General features: G+C 35.3%; 1 protein-coding gene across 10 annotated transcripts in view; it reads right to left on the bottom strand.

The window, feature by feature from the left end:
- Tm1 (tropomyosin 1) overlaps positions 1–21,674 on the bottom strand; it is a 133,832-nt gene extending 112,158 nt beyond the window's left edge. For 9 of the 10 annotated variants that reach the window (XM_081733971.1, XM_081733974.1, XM_081733973.1 and 6 more), the window contains exon 1: positions 21,518–21,674. The gene's annotated coding sequence lies outside the window, so the exon portion shown is untranslated. Of the gene's footprint in view, positions 1–6,176; positions 6,335–21,517 lie in introns of those variants that run through there. The other variant, XM_081733969.1, reaches the window with a different exon arrangement.
- Between the last annotated feature and the right edge of the window lie 449 nt (positions 21,675–22,123).

Genomic DNA, 22,123 nt, shown 5'->3' with positions numbered 1-22,123 from the left:
TTTAAAAAGTTTTACAAATTATTTTTTTCTTAATTTTCTCGCAAACTACGCATGAATTTTTATAATTTGGTTCAACTCAATTATATCTATCGATTGGATATGTTTTATCTTTTGAAACGTTTTTCATTCAACGATAATAAATGCCAATTTCACGTCTTTTTATTTTCACTCAATTAAATTAGGCAATATTTATACATGATTAGGTGTATACTGTTTGCAGATGATACGACGTTTGTTGCAGAATCTGAAGAGAAAATCAATAAGATATTAGAAAACTTGAGGAAAGCCTGTAAAGAATATGAGAAGAAAATAAATCTTAGAAAGATAAAGTAATGTATTGTATTGTAGTACATTACTTGTGAAGTATATGTGAAGTATTGTATTTTATGGGTCAGAAACATGAACATTATGCAAAAATGATGAAAAACAACTGGAAGCTTACGAAATGTGGGTGTGAAGAAGAATGGAAAGAATTAGCTGGGTCGAGCGGGAAACGAATGAAAGGGTGTTAAAATGGTACGAGAGAAAAGAACAATTTTAAATACTGTTAAAAAGAGGAAGAGAAACTAGTTGGGACATTAGATAAGAAGGAACTGTATCATGAGGGACCTGCTAGAGGGTATGCTGGCAGGAGATAGAGGAAGGGGGTGAAGGAGACTACAATTAATGGACGATATGAATACAGAAAAATCGTACGTGAAGACGAAGAGGTTAGCGGAAGACTATGGAGCATATGGAAGCTTCTCAGTTGCAGCAAGTGACCTACCAATAACGACAGAATACCTATGATAATGAATATTTACGCAAGATTAAACTTACACCTACGCAACGAAAGTAATCTGACGTTTAACCTTCATCCATTTTCAAGCACTTCCACTTCCAAAATATGTGTATATGGCAACCGAAAAAAAAAAAAAGTGTCTCGGACTTAAGTCCCTTGTATTTCATTTTTCGCAGTAATGTATTCCCGAAACTGTCGTACAGATTATTAGTAAACGTGTTTACTTCCGTTAGACTTTATTTTTATTTAACTTACACACAGCCCCAAAGTAGGGATGGCCAGATCCGGATATTTTTGGGTCCGGATATCCGGATCCACTTGGGGCCGGATATCCGGTATCCGGATATCCGGACACTGGATCCCGATCCGAGATTTCGGATCTTGGATCCGGATCCGAAATTTCGGATCTTGGATCCGGATCCGAAAATCCGGATCTTGGATCCGGATTCGAAAAACCGGATCTTGGATCCGGATCCGAAATTTCGGATCTTGGATCCAGACCTGAAAAACCGGATCTTCGATCCGGATTCGAAACTCCGTGTCAGAAAATTCGGGTGTTCCGAATCAGCAAAATTTTCGAAATTATTGACAAAGTGATTTTCATTCCTATGCTTAAAATAAGATTTTAAGACACTCTTGGTATCTGATCGTGTGACAGCCTTGCGTTCTCTTCATTCTGTTGATATTTGGTTTTCGTGCCTTAATGTCACAATTACTCCAAATTTGATTGAGTAAAACTGTCGACTTAGGTGAGAGCAATCTCATTGTCAGATTCGATTCTAGTAGAAATACTTGACCGAAAAGGTAGTAAATCTTTTTTAAAGCGGTCGTCCTGATGGAAATTTGTCCTTTGTTTTCTGTAACACTAGTCAAATGCTGGGATGAAACCTTAGTCTCAAGCCCAAGCTTCTTCATTAGACTCAGGCTGCTTACTTTTCTAATTCTTTCTGAGTTATTGTGGTCACTGAATGAGGCCATTTCCTAGTCGTGATGGGCTAGGCCATTGCTAATAGAACAGCCCATAAAATATAGATCAAATCAAATTAAGGAGCAACTTCCTTTTCTTGCTCTTGATGAGATTTTATCCTTTCTTTAAAAATACGTTTCTCTGTGACCGTACCACTCCAGTTAGAATTAAGAATTGTAGTAGAGATGAAGTTCAAAATGGCAATTAATGTATCAAAATCAATGTATTAATGTACTGTATGTGTATACAAAATACCATATGGAGCCTCGAGCAGTAACACGTATCTTTGTAATTAGTAATCCACTACTATTAACTCTGCATAGGTTGTATAAGGAGCTATATCATTCATGTAGACACATAGGCGGATGCAGGGGAAGGGCGAAAAGTCGTTTGCCTCTACCCAGCGCCACCATTAACAGTGTACTTTAGTAGTAATTTGTGGCAATTTCAGATCATCTAAGTAATTTTTCACTGCTAGCATCCCCAACCGCCCCCTAAGAATCCATCCGCCCCCTCCAGGAGTCCGTTCTGGATTCGGCCCTGCGCAAACATAATATACAACTCATTCAAGAGTACATTTTGGTAGCTTTTTAAAATTTTTATCTTAAAGGATTGTCATTTCTCGTGGCTACTTATGCAATTTTGTCCACAGGCATACATGCAATTTCCAGTCATTATGCAAATACATTTATGTACTTAATAGACTTCGGCTAGTTGGGGGCTTCGCCACTAGACCCCCGTTACTAGGGCCTCGCACCACTAAAGCCGCTAATCATAATCAATTTAAAAAGAAATGTCTGGGGATTTGCCCTTAGACCCTCTGATATCTCATTTGATCGGCCTATGACCTCGTACCTCGTAAACCTACAACCATACCGAATCTCAGTTCAAATATCAAATTGTATGTAATAACATTCCGGTATCCCGAGACATACCGAATTTCAGTGCGAGTACATGGGGGCGTTCCCCCCAGCCCACACATTTGCTCGGTCTACGGCCTCGCACATCATACGCCTGCAAACATAACGAATTTTTAAGGGGGCGCGGTGGCTCAGTGGTAGAGCGTTCACCTCCGGTGCTTGGGGTCCCTGGTTCGATCCCAGCTCGCGCCGTGTGGACTTTGTGTTGGACAAACATCGTGCTCGTGGGTTTTCTCGGGGTTTTCCCGTTTCCTTCCACTTTCTTCATTTCATTTATTTGTCATAATCACCGTCTCCTTTAGCCTAACCGGCATAAGCGTGGGACGTAAAACTCAAAGATTTCATTTCATAACGAATTTTTGTTCTAATAACAAGTTTCATTTCTCTAACATTCCAGGATTCCGAGATATAGAAGTCTTTTCTTCCCGCCCCTTTTCTTCCCCTCTAAGACATACATCAAAAAACGCTTAAGTACATACCTAATTATTTCAAATGTAAAGTCCAAATACCAAATTCTATACTCCTAACCTTCAGAGGTTCCCAGATATCGACATGTTATTATAATAATTACAATCCCCACCCTCTTTCCTTTCCATCTCTTCTCTTTTCCTTTTTACTAAAACGTCAAAAAAACACTGAAACACATGTCAAATTATTTTCAATGAGAAATGCAAATACCAAATTTTAAGTCTCTAACCTTAAATGATTGAACATATTAATACAATAATTCTAATCTCCACTTAATTTTCTTCTCGCCCTTTTTCTTTCCTTCTGGGCCACATATAAAAAAAAAAAAAAACGTTGAAATACGTATCTAATTATTTTAAGTGAGAAGTCCAAATACCAAATTCCATGTTTCTAACCCTTTAAGTTTCCAAGATATAGGCATATTATTATACTAATTGCAATAATTGCAATTACCACCCATTCTTTTACTTTCTACATCTTCCCTGCCCCTTCTAATTTAAAAATCAAAAAGCACTTTAACAAGTATCAAATTATTTTCAATGAGAAACCCAAATACCAAATTTGAAGTATCTAACGTCAAGAATCATCATTATTTTCCACCCCATTTCCCCCTTCCTCGTCGAATTTCCCAAAGTCCTTAGTAGTATCCTACGTCACAAAGCCTATAAACTGTCCAAATTTCACGTTTGTAGCTTAAGCGATTTGGCCTGTACGGTGATCTGTCACTCACTCACTCAGGACTTTGCCCTTTTTATATAAAGAGATTTAAGATTTTATGGGAAAGCCATGGATTTTGTCCTAAAGCCGCCAGTGTCTTAGAAATGTAATAGCTTTGCTATAAACTTTAAGCAATCAACTGACTGAACTGCGTCTATATGTATTATGTAAAATGCCGCTTATGATATTTATTTTGCTCGTAATAAAAAATAGAAATAATGACGAAAATTCAAAGACATCCATGATTTTAGCGTAATGCTGCAGGAGTTCAGATCATTGAATTAATCATAAGAGCCGACTGTATAAGATAGACTACATTAAATTCCAATGTGGCACAAAGAAAATATGCAGCATTACTATGCAGTTTTTCAACGTTATAACTCATTCTGAAAATATTATCATAGGTCTCACAAACAATTGAGTTTTAATCCTAACTCGATTAATATATAACAAAAGGCAGATCTATACAATTACTGACTTGAGATGAAAGTGGCATACTTGTAGTACGTTTAAAGATATACTAAAGACTAAATGATGGGGTGTGCGCAACAGTGGTCTAACCCCGAAAAATGTGAAAATGAGATTTTCATTTCTTTTGTCATTTAAATTGAATTGTCTTCCCACTGAGTTAGATAAAATTCACCTAGTGAAGTTTATACATATGGATATTTTAGTTCTGGGTCTCAATCTAAGGCCTAAAATATTCAAATCAGGAGGCCGAATCTGAACTTCGAAATTTCGGGTGTGGATAGAGGAACCGAATATCCGGATCCAATATTCGAAACTTCGGATCCGGATCCAAGATCCAAAATTCCGGATCCGGATTCAAGATCCGAAATTCCGGATCCGGATCCAAGATCCGAAATTCCGGATCCGGATCCAAGATCCGAAATTCCGGATCCGGATCCAAGATCCGAAACTTCGGATCCGGATCCAAGATCCGAAATTTCGGATCCGAGATCCGGATCTTATAGGATCCGGATCCGGATATTATAGGATCCGGATCCGTCTGGCCATCCCTACCCCAAAGCTCTAAGTATTCAAGGGGAACATTATACTTGCTCGCAGTCTGTCTTATACTTTGTTTTCTTTGGCCAAACTTTGCTTCTTAAATTAAGTAACTCCTCACAATGCTAGTTCCAAAAATCTATGCTTTCATTTTGCAATACTTATAACACGAATTATTGGTCCATCCTAAGAAGGTATTAACTGACTGTTAATACAATTTTGAAAGTATACAAAATTTTTCAGAAATCACAATTCTAAGTTTATAACTCACATAATCAACAACAATAAATTAATATAATTAATTTTCATTCCAATTAAGGAATTATGAGCAATAAACAGCAACGCTTTTCTGATTCCAGTCACGCGTTAACCATAAAATTAAAAATATACAGTGAATTGTGTCATCATATGACATATAGCGGTGCATAAAAACCTTCACTTAGTGCACTTTGTGCTCTATGTAAATAATACAAATCTAAATTGCCAACAGTAATCAATAGGTTATTTTTTGAAAATAAGGGTTATAAGTTAGCGGTTCTAAAAATACTCAGACTTTGTAGCCCTTATCAACGAACTTAAAAATAGTCCTGCACTCAATGGTCGGAATTTTATAAAAGCTTATTGCATCATCAAAGAAGGTTTTAAAAGAAACCTTCGAGGAATCCAATGGTTTTTGCTGGAGTTTCTAGCTGTGGCGAAAATTTGTGAAACATCAAAATAATAGAGCCCACTATGCCAAAAGGAACCAGACATCTAAAATACAATCCATATTCAAGAGAGAAAAAGTGTATTGTTTGGTTGTTTCCCTACTCTTCTTCAAATGGCGCTCCTGGAGGAAGAGCCCAATAACGACAATGGGGCCCGGTGAATTGGTAATGTACCATCCAGTTAAATATGAGCTATCTGGCATGGATGTAACATCAGGAAATTTGCCTCCATACTTGAAAATGTGAACTGGACTATTCTCCTGCCTTCGGAGCGTTAAGAGCCAGTTTCAATTCCCTGTAGGGTTAAGTTGTTCGGATATACTACATTAAGTTGTGGGTCCACGTCTGATATAGCTTCGGTACTAAAAGAGACGCCAAACTTCAACTCACTCACACAAGCTGAAAAACAAAGAAGTACTACAATTGAGTCATATGCCGCATACCAGTGTGTAAAGTCTATTGTTCCCTGTACCTTATGTACCGTTTATATCAAATAGACGAACTTGCTTCCTTTTAGCACAGTGTGATAACCACATTTATATTTCTTTGTATTCTATTTTATCACTAAAGTTATTAGAGATTTTTCCCCTAAGTGGGACAAAACTTACGTTGTCGGTTACACAATACTACACTTAAAATAACACTGGTCCTCCACTGATTAACGTAGTTCCACTAATGACAGTTACGATATAACGACACTCCAGGAGCTGTCAATAGTTCATTGAGGAAACTAATGAACAAAAGAATCGGTTCGTGGGAAACGTGAACCACGCGCCAGTATAATTAGTGACACACTCGCCGCCAGAGGGCGTTGCTCACGCAGCTATCACCTGTTGGGCTTCTCAAATCTCAACTCTTGTTTCTCTTCGTTCTTCTCGCCAACGCAATGAATTCTCATTGGGTGACTCAGCAAGGGAAAGGAAAGAAGAGAAAAAGTGCATAGCATCTGCATTCCACGAATAGATAAACATTCAGTTTTATTTTCTTCCCTAAATAACACGGGCAGTGGAAGATACACGGCTCAGCACATTTACTCAGTTGTTAAATATATTCATCCTATAATCACATTTGGAGGAAAAGGACTTCTATTTTTTCAAGATAACAGAAATGCAGAGAATTGCATTCCAGGTATCACATAAAGGGGATTTGCATTAACTGAACCAAATAGTGTTAACTCGTTTAAAGACACTTAATTTGAAATAAATTTGTAGTCTTTGTCTCTTTGGAACCAAACAAATATGAGCCAAAATAATGATACAGTTAATATTTAAAAAAAAAAAAAAAAAAAAAAAACGAAGTGAACACATGCGCCATCTTCGTTTCATAGCCCATTGATTTCTATACGGGAATTATTTTTGTATTTTCTTTGAAATGAACTAGAATTTTAATGACTTCTTCATCAAATCTAAGTGAATCAGTTGTTTAGAAAGCGTCATGAGTCAGAAAACGGCGATTTTGCTTTAGTCCAACTTTTTATCTATTTATTTTAGAACACCAATTGCTAACAACAAGTTGTTCATTTCGTACAATGACAAGAAACAGAGTAGATTTCATGTCTATCAGAATTTTCAAAAATTAAAGTTTTTTTTTTTCAAATTTCTCATAATTTTACTCTTCTGACTCATGACATTTACAAAATTACTGATTCAATTAAATGACCCTTACTTCGTAATAAATAAATAAATAAATAAACTTTGTAATATAGCCTATAATTTTAATATTTAACTAGCTGAAGCTGCGTTCTCCACTCAGAACATCATTCTAATATGAGCATAAGTATGTTCTCACTTGATCACTATCTGTGTAAGTCCCTTTACAGACACAAATGAAAGACGAGAAGGCACGCATAAGAAGTGAATTGCAATAGACAAACACATAAACGTAGCATTTTAATATATAGATGATGGGTCAAGAATGTGAAAAAATGAAGTAATAGATTATATAAAAGGAAATTTATTCCCCTCCCCGTTATAAATCCATATCCGAGTACGCCTTATTGCGGTTCTACAGGCATTTGAAGCTGCCAGCATAAAATAGTGGTCGCGCCTTGCGTAGTCGCTAATGCTCTCGCCCTTGGTGCGAGCGTCTCAGGTTCGATTCCCGGTGGGAAAGGTGTAATAGCTTTTCCAGGCGAGCTATCCTGAGTGAGATTTTTTCTGGATTTTAATCATTCACACGAGGCAAATGCCGGGTTGGTACCTAACATAATGGTCTCAGGCCGCTTCCTTTATTCCCCATTCCTTTCTTCCTCTCAAATCTCCCGGGCACTGTGATCGCCGACAGATGTCATCCTTCACATGTGTGAAACTTGATTCCTAATCCTAATCGAGCTTCCTCTTGTCTAAGGGGTTAACGTCCATACCTTTAGCATGGGAAATCTGGGTTCGATTCCTGGAGGAAACTCATTGGTTCGGATCCCACGTTAAGTAGGCTCATGTCTCATACAGCCTCGCTGCTGAAAGGGACGCTAAACTTAAATGAAATCAAATTTAATCCTAATACTAAACCCAGCATAAAATAGGTTTTGCCATTCAGATTAAAGCAAAGCGCCGGCAATGTCCATCAACCCGCTATACGTAGCTCTTCTACGGGTTGCTTAACACAAGGATATCAACCTTAGTAACACGCTGGCGATAATGTTAATTTCGTGGGCTGAAAATCTCTCGTAAACATTGAACAGAAACAATAATGGAAGTTTTTTAAATACATATTTGAATTAGAACTGGCAAACCTACACAAAATTTGGAATCGAACAGCGAAAACGGCACGTTTCTAGAGTTTGTAGTTTCCGAGATCTTATTGTCGAAAAGAATTGGCCATAAACATGTATAAACATGGTATTTAATTTATTTACACAGCACACAGTTCTAATATGAGCGTGAATGTCCTTCCCACTTCTCACTATATCTGTGCAAGTCGCTTTACGGACACAAGTAAAGGACAAGAAGACCCTCAAAGGGAGTGAATTGCTACAGACAAACATATAAATGCAGTATTTAAATATATAGGATGTTGAAGGGAGTTTGTGGTAACCTTGGATAAGTGATAGATGATAGCAAATGCAAATATTTTTTCTTATAATTTCATATCCGCGTACACCTCATTATGGGTCCACAAGCCTTCGAAGTTGCCGGCTTGCAATATAATAAATAGATGTTGTCATTCAGAATAAAGCAAAGCTCCTTAAATGTCCATCAATCCGTTATACGTAGCTCCTCTGCTATAATAGTTGCCTTTCACAAGGGTATCAACCTTAACGTTCTAGTGGCAATATTAAACTAATAGGGTAAAACGATGCCTAAAATGTGGAATAGAAAAATAAAGACAAGCTTTTTTTCTTTTCGAAAATTTGAATGAGAACTGGCAAATCTGCACAAAATTTGGAATCGACTAGCAAAAACGGTACGTTTCTAGCACTTATGGTTTTTGAGATCTCATTGTCGAAAAGAATTGGCCGCAAACATATAAACATAGCATTTTAATGTACAGATTGGCCACAAATATATAAACTTTTCTTGACCACAAACATATAAACCTAGTCATATTTGACTTAAGCAATATTTAATTTATACATAATGCAAATTCATTTTGAGAAAAAAAAAGCAAGGTATATTTAAGTAGGCATAAAGAACAAATCAGTAAAATCACATAATTGAGAATTAAGTCCCTTTGAAAGAAAACAGAAAAATAATTCTCCATATAAATCAATGGGCTGAAACATTAAGATGACTTTAAAAAACTGAGAAACTAGACGTATGTCTCAAATTATTGATTATTACTGGGTTTTAAGTGAACGAAATGCTTTCTGAATATTAAAGTTTTGTTCTTAGGAATTGCGGAAGAGGGAGCTTCTATTACTTGAGGTGCATATTTCCCACTATAATTTTGTAAAATGTGTTCTTAAAAGGAATAGGTGCTCTCTGTGTAGCCAGTTAGTCTTTACACGTACCTTTACTACAGATAGTTCCAGATCTGGAATTGAATCACTCTCATGAGCCAATTAAGGAGTTACTTGAATTAAGTTGATCCATCCCACCAATTAGCTGGCTGGAATATACACCATCTTGATAAAGTTAATATTTTAATTTCTATTCTTTATTTATTTAATTTCTGAATCAAGCAACTGAAGATTTAAGAGAATTGGCGGTCGAAAGAGTTACTTGCACACATTAACATATTTTCTTGCGCTTGCGCGGGACTCTGCGGGTTGCTAGTTTTAAATATTACTTTATTGTGAATCTTTAAAAAAAAATCCAAAATTTTGCCGCCCCCTAAATTCTGCCGCCCTGTGTTAGAGCACAGAATAGCACTTACCTAAATAGGGGCCTGGTCTAGACGCTCTCCTACAGCTTAACAGCGTAAATTCACTTTCGACAACTTTGACACTTCTCTTATTTAGATTTTTCTCCCCACGAGAAATAGTGTAGATTTCAAATAGTGTTGCCCACGAGAAGAGACAAGAGGAACGATTTTCTCGTCTCGTCTCCTAAATTTTTGTGGAACTCTCGTCTCGTCTCGATTCTAGGAGAATTCGTCTCGTTTCGAATTTTTCTTCGTCTAGTTTAAGTTTTGTAAATTTATATACAAAATTTATGTCCTGACTATTTTTTCTTGATTTCAAACGTCTTTATGTAATGACTGGCGTATCTTTAAATGTTCTTCTTTATGTTCGTACATCATTTTATCAATCTACACTTTTTATACCAGAATCGTGTAACATTGTAAGAGTATTTGACATATAAGACTTGAAAGAACTAGTGTTGCCAAGGAGACTTGAGATTTTTTTGTGTCGAAAACAAGACAAGAATTGTCGTTTTTCGTCTCGTCTCGTATTTGAAAATGAGTGAGCTATTTATATACTGCCCCCATATTGACAGGGGCAACGCAGAAGGCGTTACTACTTGTTATTTATTTTACTGATATGGCCATATCGTTATTTGTATACTTCACTGATATGGACAGGAGCAACGCCGAAGGTGCTGCTTTTCCTAATTTATTTACTTCACTCATTTCTTCACCTTCAAATATGATATATTTCATAAACCTTATCCTCCCTATGTAAAGAGCGAGTAATTTAAAGTATAATCGCGGAATGTTAAAACTAAAGGTTTGAATTCATTTTTCCATAAAATAAGATTTATAATGATAAACAATAAGCTAATTACCTTTCCGGAGACTTTGTTTCCTTAACAAAGAATAATAACCAAGCTACAAAAAATATTTTCCTTAAAATTTACTGCAGACCTAATTTAGTTGAAAAAGGTTTATTTATATATATGTATGTATGTATGGCTTCCCATTATACCACGATGAAGAGCATTAATATGCCCATAGTGATTTCTTGACTGAAATAAATAAGCTACTTTCAAAGAAAGACTTAAAAAAAAAAAAAAAAAAGAATATAGGTTGCTCATTTTGAGAATTACAAAATCGTACATCCTGCACTCCTTCAAGCACGACAACAAAACAGTAAAGAAGAGGTGAAAGTTGTCTTCTTAAGGATGACTAACACAGTCTTCAATGACTTCATCTTCCTTTATCTCAATCCTTAACTGTTTTAAAAGTCCATTTCATTTAACTGTTTTGTAGTAGTAAAATAAAATAAGGGTCAATTATGTTTTTGAAGATTTTTTCTTTCTCTCTCTCTCAACAGTTTAGGCTAGTGATTTATCAAAGCTTTTAAAAAATAAAAATAAATAGATAATTCTTTTGTCGTCTTTCTTGCGTACTTTTAAAGACATTTACTATGTCAAAACGCCTTTCTAAATTAATACGAGGCGTGTTTTTCTAAGTAAGTACAGTTTTGAAATGATAAAAGAAGTATACTTATCGTAATAATTATATTATTACATGAAAGTCTATACCATAATCTACTTCTCTACATAGTTTGCACCAATATGAAGGCACTTATCGTATAAAACAATAAACTTTTGAACACTATCCTCATAGCAGTCTGCCGCTTGATTTGACAGCCACTGCAATACGGTCGTTTTGACCTTACCATCGACGTCGTGGCGCTGACTACTCAGATGCTTCATCAAATACAGGAACATGTTGTAGTAACTTATTAGATGACACCAAAATCGTAATGTGTCTATTCTCTTTCACGTTTTCGTCAACTTTCTGCCTCAAGTCTTCAATGATGACAGAAGGTCGCGCATTTCATTCCTCATCATGGACATTCGTGCGGCTATCTTTAAAGGAAGGATCAAACCCATGTCGGTACCATTCCATCGCTCATAATGTTTTCTCCAAACACTTCACTAATCTGGCGATGAATTTCAGCCACTTTCACGCACCAAGAAAACGAATCACAACGCGTGTTTCACAGTTGGCAGGATTCTTAATCGGCGGGGGCATTTTAATTACTCACAAATAAACGTAAACACGGTCGAATATTTCCGTAATGGAGTTTGTGGTTTGCCAACAGATGTAGGTACACAGCACGCATGCGCAGGATTCCGACCATAGCGTTGCAGCTGCCGAATTTCAAAAAGGCACTTACTTAAAACACACGCCTCGTAGATACAGACAGCAGTCGACCAGTAGCATAATCTTGATTTAGTAGACTAGTCAGTTTATTATTTCGGGAGACCAAAACTGTATTAAAATTATCTTTATATAACGCAATATTTTTCATAGTTATGATTTACTACTTGAATATTATTTACATATTTTGATAGGGGAGAACTTGAGCCTTTCTTTTGAAAATGCACCTGTCTTTACTGAAGCGCAGAATTGCAAATTGAATTTCTGGTAACCTGTGTTTCTTGATGGAAACCAATCTTATAGACTTCAGTTCTGACGCGGTGTAAAGAATCATTGTCAAAAAAAAAAAAAAAAAAAAAAAAAAAAAAAAAAAAAAAACGAATTCTCTTTCACTAGTATTTCGTGTGCAGGGTAATGGTTTCTAATATCCTGATCTTATAACTTGAGTAGACTGCCTATCCTGAGTTACCAAGTGAACTCAATCCAAACTGTTAACTGAGATATTTTCCCTCAGATCTACGAGTCAAATCCAAAGGCTTTGTATACAGGTGTATGATTTCTTTCCTCAAAGTGATGTTACCTGAAGGCCCCCATTTCACTTCATTGTTAGTTCTTACGAGTAGCAATATGTTTTCCATTTTTCTTTGACTTCAAAATGCATTATTTTATTTGTCTACCATGGTTATTTATTCGAAAAATTTTTAAAGTTGAATAACGCTCTTCAAAAAGATTCCGACAGAGTTTATGCTTTTATTTAATTAGGCCTTGTTTGTAATTAGGGTAGTGTACTCTTAACATTCTCCACAAAGAGCATAAAAATGAAGTTTTTTGCTAAGTATAAGAACCGGCATAACAAACTGTAAAATTATAATGCCCACTCACTTAATAATAATGTCCACTAAAAAGATAAAAAGACAATTCATAAAGTCTTAAGAAGTTATAAAGTGCTAAAAACATTGTAGCAAATAGAAGCTGAAAGTGTTTATCGGTCTAAACACAATAGATGGTTGTTTGTAAAATGTTCAAGTTAAGAAGCTGCTTTAACTTGTATGACTCTTAACTGCAAATTTGAATAAGCCCAATACTTCCGCAGGCATCAGTTAAATATTAATTATAATTCAGCCGCTGGAAAAGTCAGTACGTACCAATTAACATCAATACAAATTACTTATGTTGAAGGTAAGTTAGAGATAATCTCTGATACTTTCTTAAGTGCAGTTCTCACAATTTATTCAATAGCAGGCAACAAGATAGAAAAACATACGCCATGAGACTTGATCAAAGTACGTATGCAGGGTACTCGGGTTAAATATAGGTATACGTGTTAAATAAGAACTTGCCATACTTAGAAATTTGATTAGTTATATCAAATTAAAGCAGAAAAGTTCTAATAAACTCGGATCGAGGAAGATTTTATCAACATTACTTGATAACTGTTTAGAAAAAAAAAAAAACATATTGTCCCATAACCAACACTACTTGATAACTATTCAGAAAGAAACACATATTATTCCATAACTTATTGAAACACGATCCGAATACATCAAGTGACCAGTATGTAAGTACAGATATTATTCCAGCCTTATTGACAAAAGACGACTCGGAGTCCCCGCTATGCAAGGAAGTAAGATGCTATAAACCCAAAAAAGAAGATGTAAAGCAAAGTGGAGAGACAATATCAAATGCAAGTTACCATGAGTGCTGAGAGTTATGATCACATCAATAAAGCAAACAGCCCTTCGACAGCGTCGAACATCTGTTTTGCATGCTGTTGTAGGAGGTGGATGGTATTTGAGTATTCTAGGTAACTGTGGAAAACTTTGAACTCGAGACAAACGAATGTACTAATGGTATTTAAACGCCAAACATTTCAAATTATGATCATACCAAAAGTGTTTGTAGTTTGAAACTATACAGCATTTGAGAAAGGGTCTGTAAGATCTTTCACCTCTTGCTCCGTAAAGTAAGCATTAATCTTTAAAAGTCCAATGAACAGTGTTTATTTCTAAACTATTTTAATACGCTTTAATTCAATGGTTACGTAACTATGTATAGAAAAAGCAAATGATGCATCAACTATAATTAAATCTTTATAAACGACAATTTAACACCTAACCATTGTGAAGTTCCAGATTTCTCAAAGATAGTTCGAGTCTTTTTAACTAAGTGAAGCGTGCTTTTACCTATACTTATCAGAACTTACATTCTTTTGCTTACTTGAAGTAATTACTTCGGAAAGTTATGATTGTATTATATGCACTAATGTATCTCATGCAGTTCAAATTGTGTCAATTGAAGAACTAAGCTGTATATTTATAAACAATCAATTTTAATTCATTTAATTACATAATTTATTTTATTAGTGCATTTTTATAAATTTTATATGACACATTACAGTGTATATACTATTTGTCTTTATTTTATGCAAATTAGTTTCTAAAATATAGTCAAAAACTAAAAGAAAAACTCCGTTTCCTTTAGCCTAATCGGCATAACCATGGGACATAAAACTTAAAGATTTAATTTAATTTTTCAAAAACGTTTTACACATACGTACAACTATTACATATTATTTTGTATCGAACTCACTTTAGTATTTCCTATTCATAGATGCAGAACACAATTTTGATGCATAGGTAACCTATACATAATTGATAACATTCAATTTTTCCTTATTAAGTTTCAGTCATATTAACTTTGACTAAAAAAAAAAAATGAATAATGCATTGAATACATTAAAGTCTTTGTTCAATCGAAATATATATGTAAATATATTAATGTTTGCAATATTTAAAAATGCTTTTGTAATTAATAAAAATAAAAACACATTAACGAAGATTATTCAAGTGCATCATTTGAACTATTTAAAAACTGTAACTGTTGTAATACTCTACTTTTCGTATTTCACATGAATTCAGTGTGATCCAAATGTATCGATTGCCATAGGCTTAATGACGACTTCATAACAAAGCTATTTGGACATCATTGTGTCAGTGAACTCAAATTTGTTCTTTTTATGTGACTGATATGATACGTAACTCAAACATAGATTAGAAGGTACATACATTTTAACTTTAATTTCTATCTAAAGACAGAGGGTTAAGGTGTATCGGAACACTTCAAATTATTTAAAGTATTTCTGTATTATTTGTGACCCTTGTTTTAAGTAGCATGTAGGCTATTGGAAAACTATATTATTATTATTAGTAGTAGTAGTAATAGTATAATATTGGCAGTATGACAGTAATACCTTCACTTGCATTATGGCCAATTAGATCTACATTCCTATATCCGAGATTTTATCACTGGTAATGTTTTAATTACTAACCCTTACCGCATGAGTATAGGGTTGCATGGGTGTCCCTGAAATTTTATGCCCTGTTTGTCAACTATAATTTTCACATGCCATTAATTCTTACAGTTTCATATTTCATTTGACACATTGGGAGTATGTACACTCATGTCCAAAATTATTGTCGCATGTCTATAAATATGTTGTTGTAGGAATATAATTTGGTAACGAATTCGCTTGGTATTTCTTATAACATTAGTATGTGTAGAATCGGCAAAGACATGTAAGTGGTAAATTTCGTGTCAAAAGAGCGGTAAATAAAAACAATAAAACGAAAATAAAACTTTCTTGTCGATTTAGCAACATTTTGTTTTACTCATTCTAAGTTTCGTATTTATGATTCTTTTCCTATGAAGTTTACAACTAATATACATTTCCCGATTATACACATAGTATCAGTATTAAAAGTACCCTGCAAAATCATTATCAAATTATATTCTTACAAGAAGACAATTATAGATATGCGACAATCATTTTGGACATGAGTGTACATTATATTGAAACTTGACCATTGTTCACAACGCAGGCAGCCCTGCTATTTTATTGCACAATCTCGCCATTGACAATAATTCGAAAAAAATATAAGTAAGTATCGAATAACTTGACAGGGCTCTGTGAAGGCTGGGAGATACCAATAATGTATGTATCCCTTAAAAGTTTTTCAGTATCCATTAGCACATATCTGGATATGTAATTGTCTCGGGGCTGATTTTTCACAATAATGATATTATTTGAAAAAGAAAAGAAATAGAAACTGTTGCGCCTGTTGTAAAACTATTGTGGTTAATACAATAATTATATCATCATGACCAAGAATATATCAAGTGATAAACAATGAATTAGCTCTTTCGTGGAAAATAGTTACAACCACTTCCTCTCCTTAGAGCAAGAAGTCCAGTTTTGATTTCCGGTAGGAGTTTGGAATTTCATCTGATTTGGATCTCATATCAAGCTGTAGATCATATGTGTCCTCAGTACAATTAAACCTCAATCAAAGAAAAAAAAAAATACAATAAATCATTGCAATACAATGAGATTATAGGAAGACGCTCAAACTTATTTTCGCAATTCTTCTTTTATTCTTTCCTTTTTTTAAATTTTTCTAGAAACACATATCAGTGTCGAGTCCTTCCTAGAATAAAGTTATGCAAACATTGGTACATCCGGCTAGGACGAAGGAAGGTATAAAATTAACAATGTTGCTCCATTTCTTGTTTGACGTCACCATTCCTTTTAGGTTAGGCAATATTTTCTTTCTTTTTGTTTGACGGAAATAGATATACAAATGTCATCATCATCATAGGTATTCTGTCCCTACTGGCAGGTCACTTCCAGCAACTGAGAAGCTTCCATGCTCCACGATCCTCCGCTAACCTCTTCGTCTTCCATATGATCTTTCTGCTTCTATTTTATGCATTAATTGTAGTCTCCTTCGCCCCCTCCCTCTCTTTCCCGCCACCATACCCTCTAGAACAGCGTTTCCCAACCGGTGTGCCGCGGCACACTGGTGTGCCGCAAATGGGCCGCTGGTGTGCCGCGAGGAAATCGAAACAAAATTATTAATTCTATAGCAACAAAATTGCAAGAAATAGGAAAAATATGTATTTGTATTTCACATTACTATGATCATCTACAATGGAAAAAATACTGTAATTGTAATATATTATTGTGCATACATTACTGTGTAGCAGGTAGTATTTCGAAAACAGAATTTTATTTGCCGCAGCCTCTGACACATTTCTCCAGCTATCTCTACAAAGGCTGTGAAAGTTGTCATTCCCTTTTCTACATCCTACTTAAGTGAAGCAGGATTTTCTGCAATGAATACAATCAAATGTAAGAACAGGTCACAACTGTTAACTCCGGAACACGATATGAGGGTGTGTTTATCAACTATCCATCCACAATTGAAGAAGATTATGAAAGAATATTTTACTCAAGTTGCACATTAATTTTGCTTCGTGCACCAACCTGTTTTCCTTATTTTTGAAATATTGTAATTTTCATATATTAGAAAATATTATTGAACAATTCTAACCTTTGAGTAATATTTAAAAATTGTAATTAACTGTGTTAAAAATTATAAGTTCCATACTGTATTACTTTTCTGTACATTTTTAATGTCGAAAAAAGTACTTGTTATCATTGTTATAACCATTATTGCTTCTTTATTGTTTCAAAATATTTCGTAACTTGGAATTTTAAAATATTATTCAATTCTTTCGACAAAGTAAACATGCATACACATTACCTACATTTATACTTTTAAAGTACAAGAGATTTGTTTGTTCTTTCGTTATTTAGTGATCCTCCTTCTTATCGAAAGGTTGGATCTAGTTTTGGAAAAAGAAAGTGTATTTTAGAAAACCTGAGTCCTATATTTCATTGCAAATATTTTCTATTTTTAAATTAGAATTAAAATAATACGCATAATGATTTACCACGAGGAAAGCCAGTCATCGAGCTTTCTTCTTTGTGAGAATAAGATCAGTAATCACAAAAAAAAAAAAAAAAAAAAAAACGGTATTTTATATTTACAAATGAGTGTGCCGCAAGAATTAAAATATCACCCGTATTGTGCCGCGAGTTGAAAAAGGTTGGGAAACGCTGCTCTAGGCAATGTCCCAGCCAGTTTCTCTTCCTCTTCTTAACAATATCTAAAAGTGTTCTTTTCTCCCCCAATATTTCTAACACCCTCTTCGTTTTCTGCTCGACCCAACTAATTCTTTCCATTCTCCTCCACACCCATGATATGTCCTCTGTGTAAAAAGAACTGAATGATTTTATATGCATGATGTATAAACATAAATTATTTTTGGCATCTAGCTAGAAGTAACATGCTAAGTATTTCATCTGATTTGATGTTGCGTATATTTTTCCGAAGACTATAGTTTCAATCGGAATATTGCAATGTAAACAAAATAGTCACTCATATGAACTAAAACCACATATTGGGGAGAAGGGGCTGGTCTCTCAGTGACACAGCGCTCATCTCTGGTGCGAGGTGCCGTTGGATTGATCCCAGGTCATGTGAGTTTGTGGTGGACAATATTGTGTCCGTGGTTTTCTCAGAGTTCTTCCGTAACCTCCCACATTCTCATTCTATCATTTTTCACAATTATTCCCTTTCATTAATCATCCGTGTTCTTTAGCCTACAAGGCATAACTGTGGGACGCAAAACTGAAATATTTCATTTATTTTTTAACATCGTGTATTCCATCCAGAAACTAGCATTAAAAATAATAGATTTTGATATTGAATAGCCACGTTATAGGGTCAACTGTAGCAGTCACGTTATAGGGTCAACTTTTCTTTTAATTTATAGGAAATCATGGAAGAAAACTAATAATGTTCTTCCAAGCAATCTCACGGGGTGGAACCTCCTCCGGAGTTATGAAATTCCCCTCCGAAACCATATTCCGTTCATACTCAATGTTAATTACCAGTATTTTCGTAGTATTAAATTACGGTTCCCTCCTGTATATTGAAAATCTTCCCCTGAGGAAATCTGAAGTCACCACTTCTACCAAGAATCAATCATAATTGACACAATTGTTTATATATATATATATATATATTTCATTTTCATGGTACCATACTATTTTTCTTTCTCTCAACCAAATAAGTAGTTATTACAAAAGTTTTTGGTGCGCGCTTTTGTTGCTCGCTAGACTAGGTTTCGGTCAGTCTCGTCTCGAGAGAGTGAACCGAAAACATTAACTCCTCTCGAAAAGTATATTTCTTTCAATTGAAAAAGTTCTGTCTCACTTCGTATTTTCCCACGAAAATTCTGTCTTGTCTCGTCTCGTGGACAGCACTAGTGCGCGTAACCACAGGTTTGATTCCCACAGCATTTTCACTGTGGTTCAGCATCGAGAAACAATTAAGTATGTCTGAATTAAGAAAATGAAACTTCGCTCGTAGTCCCTACCAGTATACCGGTAGTTCTTATCATCATACTATTAAACCTTTCAAAAACTTCAAATTTATTTTGAGTGGGATAAAACTTACACTACACTAAAGTATTATTCCAGTGTTGACCGATGCAACCCATAGGAGAAACTTCAGAGTAGCTCAATACGGAAATTGGGCTCGGCATCTCCCACCAAGAAGATGTGGGTATGCAAGAAGTTAAATTATTTAATTTCCTTCTGGGAAAGCATACAGTCCATAAGAGGAGTCTATGACAAACTTTCATTTTGATTTGTGGCTTTTTCTCTCGGTCAGCACATGTGCTTTCTCTGGGCTTAGTTCGGAGTTCAGTTCCCAGTAGGAACACACGTGCTTTAATATTAAATTAGAACATTGTACTCACGGGTGTCTATTCCCCAAGGATATTGATGCACCCTCTAAATTCTCCTGACACGTGTTTTCCTAAAAACAGTATCTTAACTTTCTCAGTGACTCTGATGTTCAATATCCCCATTTCCCCTGCGTTGCAGCGTTAATTAAGACGTTATTCTTACTTAAATGTTATACACGTTTCAGACAAGTTTTTGGTTACTAACTCGTTTAAATATTCCATTTTCGTTCCGCACCCTCTATCGAAAAAAATCAGTGAGGTCCCTGATTCGATCCCAGCTCGCGCCAAATGAACTTTGTGGTGGACAAACACGGTATGCGTGGGTTTTCTCGGAGTTCTTCCGTTTCCTTCCACTTTATTCATTCCACCATTTCATTCCTCATCATCACCGTCTTCTTTAGCCTAGCCGGCATAATCGTGGGACGTAAAACTTAAAGGTTTCATTTCATTTTTCAATCTTTCGACAAAAAATTCAATGACACACTTTGAACCAGGAACCCCCCTTCTGGTTTTCCTTGTTGTACTTCAATCAGAATCAACAGACACTTAGTTCAAATCGTGTTGAAGCATTTTTCTCTTTTTCCCTTGAAGCACTGGTTAAGTGTGTTCAAAATTATCCCCTTAATTGCACGCCTTTTTATTAGTTAACATTGCACAACAATTTATGAAAATGTCTTTCTGTAAGTTCGAAAACGTTCATATGATGTGCTATATCCCTCATAATATTATCAGATCATTAGTCATTCGTTTATTTTTAAAGTCCTTTCTCGTTATAGATATCGCTGTAGCCACAACGTTCAATCTGACTATTTAAACATTGAATCAGATTTACCGAAGCCAGAAAGCAAATGTTGACTTTAAGAGCATGCCATCAATATAAACAAAGAATGTGTTAATTTCAGAAAATTTTCAACATAAAGTTTACCTAAAATTTAAGAAACACTATCGTATCTGAATTTATATTTGTGGAGCGAGATCTAGGCTATAATATAGTTTTCTGGATAAAAGTTACTCTTTGTTATAAAGATTTTCTCTTCAGTTATCAAAGCAGCATTCTAAACATAAGAGTTCAATTCCCGTTCTAGACACATCACCAAAACAAAATAAGAATTCTAATACATATTTTCCCTTTAATTCTTAAAATATTCCAAAAACACAGAAGCGTATAATTTCATAATCACAACATCCAAATGCTTTCAAGTATGACCTTGTCCCGAGAGATACTAATGAAGGGACACAGCCAGCCAGCCATAAGGTGTAGTGATGCATTCTGATTCAAGATGGAATGCTCTTCCCTGCTAGAAACACCACTTGAATACGTTTTCTTCAAGGAGGTTTGGTACTTCGACGGTGTTGTTACATTCTTTCGTCGGCTGCACGTGATAAAGAAACTTGATCACTGACCGACGTTGCCATACTTCGTCATTTAAACTATTACTTTCTTAAAGATATATATTTCATAAATAAGCATATTAATTTTTTCGTCTTCTTTTTGTAAAACACACGTGAATTGCATGTCTTTGTCCAGATCTTCTTCACTTTCTGAATAGACCCACTGTACACACTTTCTTCAAAATCACTAAAAACTCAAAATAATATTTTTTACAACATGACACATTCACTCTCCTGCACTTCCAAAAATATATAATATATATATATTTTTTTGGTATTATATGTATTGCCAAAATTTCTGGAGAAAACTGGAGAAACATCCGTTCTTGAATAACTTACTTTATACGTAATAAAATGATGGTTCACACAAGAAATGAAAAATATTGGTAATCAAACTTTGGTGCTAACTTACCTGGTCCTAAGAGGCTGAGGTGGTATATGCTCTACAAGTCTCGAGTCCGTCTAAGACTGACGGTAAGTTGGCTAGACACCACAACCTTCCAAGTATCGCCTTTCGCTTAGCCTTACCAGGGTTGCGCAGTTCAGAACCTGCCAGTTTAGCTTTGCGCGCCACTTATGTTTACTGGAACTAAATTTCGCGATTAGGGGATCCCTTTTAACACCTATCACCTCCCACCACTATTTTTCTCCTCCCTTCTTGGAGAAGAACCCGAACTGAGGCGACCTCCAAAAAAAAGAAAAAAACACTCAACACTTGCCTCCTCTCAAGGCACACAGCTCCTACCAAAAAGACCAAGATGGGATCACCACAGGCACACACAGACCTCCTGCACCGAAGATTAATTCTTTATAATGACTATCAGCGCTTTAATGATATTATTGTTTATATACCGAGGTGCTAACTAACCTGAGTCATCTGTTTTTACTTTTTATACTCATCATGCAAGTACTGTCCAGATACAGTAATTAGGTCTTGATGCTTAGTGACAGGTTTTGATTTCAAAGGACGCTGACCATAAGGTCCCCGTAACTAGTCCACCTTGAGGTATTTACAATC

This window comes from Thermobia domestica, chromosome 12 (assembly GCF_964235325.1).
Source record: "Thermobia domestica chromosome 12, izTheDome1.hap1.1, whole genome shotgun sequence".
NCBI classification, from domain to species: Eukaryota; Metazoa; Arthropoda; class Insecta; order Zygentoma; family Lepismatidae; genus Thermobia; species Thermobia domestica.
The sequence above is the reverse complement of the archived record's forward strand: the minus strand, read 5'-3'. Positions and strand labels throughout refer to the sequence as shown.